Here is a 5,292-nt window from a genome sequence, read left to right on the forward strand (position 1 = left end):
ACACACACACACACACACACACACACACACACACACACACACACACACACACACACACACACACACACACACGAGCAGAATCATTATGGTCTGCCTTCATCTTCAGTGGCTGGAGAAAATTAATTCATATAGACAGCAGAGCAAACAAAACAACAACACTAAAACTATAATCTTATTGTACAGCAGTAATATTTTCCACCAGCAGGGGACAGTAAAAGACTGCTGGCAACATTTTTGACAATCATTTTCTTTTCTTTTTCCTTTTCCAGAGCTGCAGTTTGTGTAAAAACTTATCTTAAAGATAAGATGAGAGTGCTTAGCTGAGGGGGTCAGTGCAAATTAACCTCTGTCTGAGAATCAGAGCTGCAAACACAAGAACTGGAGACACATTCAGAGGTCAAACATTCTGCTCAGGCTCACAGTTATTCTGTCATTCACACCACACTTTTTAAAAATTGGCTCCTTCTTAAATTTATTTTTTCTGGATGTTAAAGCAATATTTTGTTTGGCAATTCCTGAGTGGGTTCATACTCAGCACCTTTCATGCTGGAGTTTCAAACTAAGATCAGATTCTGTTGAGAAGCGACAGAGCTGGAGCTTCATCTAAACCTGTAAATAACATTCGTTATCACCGGCAGTGCAATAATACCACCAAATTTAGCTCAATGTCTAAAATTTTAAATATTGTTGTGCTGTCAAAGGTCTATTAGCAGTGGCAGCCATCTTGGATTTGGTGACATATAGATGTATAATCACGACTTTCTGTTTGGTGGTTCATGAACTACTTTGCAAACAGGTGGAAAGACTTGACGTCAATCTAAAGGCTAAACGTTAAGCTCACAAAAAGTTGTATCTTTTGAAGTATGTGTGAGTAATCCTCACCTTTTACCACACCAAATTTAAATGTGTTTTCTGTAAAACTGTCTGAGTTATAGCTTTTTTATCATTTACCAAGGTCACCTATCTGTGGCAGCCAACTTGAATCAAGTTGAGCTCAAAAGTTAATCAGCTACAGATGTCAATCCAAAGATCATTTTCTGAAAGTTTCATTAAAATCCAAGTAGCGATGAGTGAAATATTTTGCTAACAAGACAGGTTGACTCTAAAAGTTAATGACAAAGTTTGAACCCAAAGCATAGAGCTCACAGTATGTGTTGGAGGTGATGCTCAGCTACTGCCTCACCAAACTTAAGCTCGATGTTTGTCACATTGGCTGAGTGGAACACATTTTTTGCTTTTGGTAAGTTCAGCTGTGGCGTCGTCTTGAATTGGTTTGATTACAGAGGTTATTTGGGTAGATGTCCATTTACCGATTATTTCCTGAGAGTTGAATACAAATATAAAGATATATTGCTAACAGACAATGAAAGTTGACTTCAGTAAAAGTTAAAAAAATCTGTTAGTGCTCCAAGCCTGTTTTGATGATCATTCTCAGCTACTACCACTCCAGCTTTGCATTTTTATTTATTTATTTATTTATTTGTTGGATCTGAGATTTCAGATCAGTGCCGGAGAAAAAGGTGTTTTATTATTTATTGCAGTTTTATTGGAATGTTTAACTTATTCTTTTCAGAGAAAAAAATTGTAAATACATTTTGAATTTTTTTGGTTTATTATTTATAAATAATGTAACATAATGTACTTCTTCTTTTTACTGCACAATACGACACTCACACCAAAATGAAGAAGCAAGAAGAGAGAGAGACACCAGAGGAGTGAATGTGGGTCTCAGAAAAGCAAAAACTGAACTTGTAAAAACAAAAAACTAAAAAAAAAGTCTTTTTCCTACTCTTTGTATTTGCTTTGTATTTGATTAAGTGCTGATAATAATCAATTAAAATATGTTTTTTTCTGAACTGCCTTTGGTCCAACGTGCTTTTGAGGTGAATGATGCAGGTGTTTTACAGCAGCTGACAAGAATTTTTGAATTTTACGTTAAACTGTATATATCAAAACATAACATTTCTTGAAGGAATTCATGTTCAAGTATACAGTTCAGTTTCTGTAAAACTGACTGAGAAATACCTGTTTTTATATTAACTACACTGATAAGCTCTTGTGTCTATCTTGAATTGTGTAGACTCCAAAAAATAAATCATTTCTAAAGGTACAGCAGGTAAAATAAGTATTGAACACGTCAACATTTTTCTCAGTAAATATATTACTAGAGGTGCTAATGACATGAAATTTTCACCAGATGTNGTGGCGGCCATCTTGAATTGTGTTGTGTTGTAGGTGTTTGCTGTTTTTACACTGTTGGACATTACTGCATTTTCTAACATGAAGCTGTTCAAACAGTTATCTACAGCAGGTTAGATACTATTTCTTAACATTTCCTCAGAACCCTCTTCGAAATAGCTGGAATATTACTTTATGGTACGGATTTTATTCTGATGCAGTGATGCAGATGAAGAAATGACATTTGATTTTTCTTTCTTCCACCAGTTAAATTGCCGTCCTCTGCTTGTTTAAGTAATGTAATTACCTTTTTCCTTGGAGTCCATGATTATGATCAGATGCCGAGAAGTAAAACGGAGCCGGAGTGGTTCTGGTCCTCTCATTTAATCAGCACTTTACATAATCACGTTACTCCTTCCAATTAAACCCCATCTGCCCAGAAAAGGCTGTCTTGCAGGCTGGGCTCATCAGTTAAGTCATGTTGTAAAACCCACTTCAAACCGGTGACTTTACTGCCCCCTCAAACACACAAAGATCCGTTAAAATAATTGATTAGGTCAAACGATAAAGATAATCTGAGCAGCAGCCTTTGTCTGCTCCTGGGAGCCCCGAGATAAAACACGGTGCCTTTAACTGACCAGCTCCATCTGATAAAAGTACATCCTGCCTCAGACAAGGGAAGTAGTCATCTGTCCAAAATAAGTCAATGTTTTAGAGAAAAACTGTAGCAAAGAATTTTATTTATTTTATTTTTGCCGCACTGCTGAGAAGGACAAAAATAGAAGAAGGAAAAAAAACAATGAAAAAGAAGGTAAAGAAAATGCATGGATGAAAAGAATTTTTCGTACAAGGGTCTGGACTTGCTGCATAGAGAAGGGATTCTTGCTGGAGGCGTGGCCTCTGCTGAAGCATGTGTGTGTTGTCGCTGTGACGGAGGCTAAGCTGAGAAGCTAACCGGAAATCGCGTGTGCTCTCTGCGGACGAGTGGGCGTGTCACAAGGAAAGGCGATTCTAAAGCGACACACCTGATTTGACGGACTTTTTGTTAAAGGGACACACCTGACTGGACAAGCAAAAAGGGGCGATACCGTATGGCACCACCGGATTGGACAAAAACAAAAGGGGCGTTACTGTACGGCACCACTTTTTCTGGAGAACCCTATTTGGGTCACATTTCTCCTGGTTAAGCTTAGTGTTGGGGTCAGGGGTCAGGCTGTAAAGAGATCAAGCAGGATCTAAGGATGCTGTCAAGTAGGCCTCGTAGCCCACAGTGTTTATGCTTTTGACACGCCCACTCTTGTGACACGCCCACTTTGATTCCGCAGATAACCCCTTCTCGTGCTGTAAACAACCCTACTGAGGGGAGAAATAAACCGAGCCGAACGAGACGGCTGTAAATGAAAGCTGCTGCTTTGTCAGACAAATGTATTTTAATTTTGAAGCCTTATCAACATGGACTGGCTTGATTCACTTCCTCCACTGCTGTATGCTAAACTAACTAGCAGGCATGGCAGAACATTGACGTCATTCAAAACTCCGCCTTCTGTTCTCTAATTGGCCCAGGTAAAATAAACTACAAGCAGACACTGCGCATAAAAAATCAACATTCTGTTCTCTGATTGGCCAGGCTAAAAATCTGCCAATGAAATCCTTGTCTATGGGAGAAGTCCCAGACGGAGCAGAGAAGAGAAACTAGAATAGAACGGAGCTGCGTAGGAAGGCAAGGACCACAACACAAACTTAACAGAAAATGCACAAATATTCTCTCATCATGACAACATGAAACCCTCAGAACCGTACACACTGGATGGAGATCTACAAGGTGAAGTAAACCCAGTTCAAGATGGTCACTACGGCTAGTTGGCATTAGCTGATATGGCTACAGCTTTACAGACTTTGAGGTAAAGTTTGATTTGATGGTAGAAGCTGAGATTCACACATTCTAAGTGTTAAACTGCATGCTGTGTATATTTAGATTCAGATTCAGATTCCCTTTATTGTCATTCAAACGTTACATCAGGGAAAAACTATAGAACAAAATTATGATGCATAATAGCACAAGACAAAACCAGCTTGATAAACTATAAAGCATACGGTCAGTTTTACAGGTATATAAACTGTACCGGAAGTGAAAAGAGAAATATTCATGTTTCTGTCAAACTCTCACTTCCTGACAGCACTCTTAATAAGGCAGAAACACAGTAATGCAGTAATGAAGCCTCAGGCAAACATTTGTGTAAAAACCAAAAGTTCTGTTGAACAATTCACACTGCAGCATCTGGTTTCCACTCGTCATATCTTAGGTATGATTTAATTATTTATGATTTTTTATTTATGCCTTTTGTCAGGGGTCGCCTCAGCGAGCTAACTCATAAAAATTTTGCAATATTTTTTTTCTCTTTGCCAGATGGGATCTTGGGTGCCCGGGGGAGCAGCTGGTGGGTTAAGGGCCTTGCTCAAGGGCCCAGAGTGGGGCAGATGTGGGTGGAGGCAGATGTGGGTGCTTCACCTTTCCCACCCACTATTTCCCACAATCCCACACTATATCTGACCAAACTGCACATTTTGCTTTATTTCTTTTTCTGGGTTTTCCAAAGCTGTGGGAGGGAATGCAAATTAAATATCACAGAAAAATGGTTAAAAATTAATGAATAAAAAATTAAGAGGGAATTTTGAAGCATGCCAATGCAGTAACTGCCCAAAGTTTTAGTCTGGCTTTAAAATGGTAAATGGCTTGAAGTGATCAAGTCCATGTGGACCCCAAAGTGCTTTACACCAGGGGCTCTTAACCTTTTTGACCTCGGGGCCCAATTTATTGAACATAAAGTGACACGAGGCCCAGTCACACATTACCAATGTATGGATCAAAGTGATGATTATTCTAAATCTTGGTTTAATTTTTATTGTATTTACATTAAAAATAAACTATCATACCTAACATAACTACATTAAATACACTTACAGTTTAAAAGTAAAACTCCTGTCAAATAATCACAAGACAAGATTATGACAAACATTTTTATATTGAAACCTGCCCATAACAATTATTTGAACAAATACAAAGGTCAGTCAACAGACCACACACACACACACACACACACACACACACACACA

This window comes from Austrofundulus limnaeus, unplaced genomic scaffold (assembly GCF_001266775.1).
Source record: "Austrofundulus limnaeus strain Quisiro unplaced genomic scaffold, Austrofundulus_limnaeus-1.0 Scaffold212, whole genome shotgun sequence".
NCBI lineage: Eukaryota > Metazoa > Chordata > Actinopteri > Cyprinodontiformes > Rivulidae > Austrofundulus > Austrofundulus limnaeus.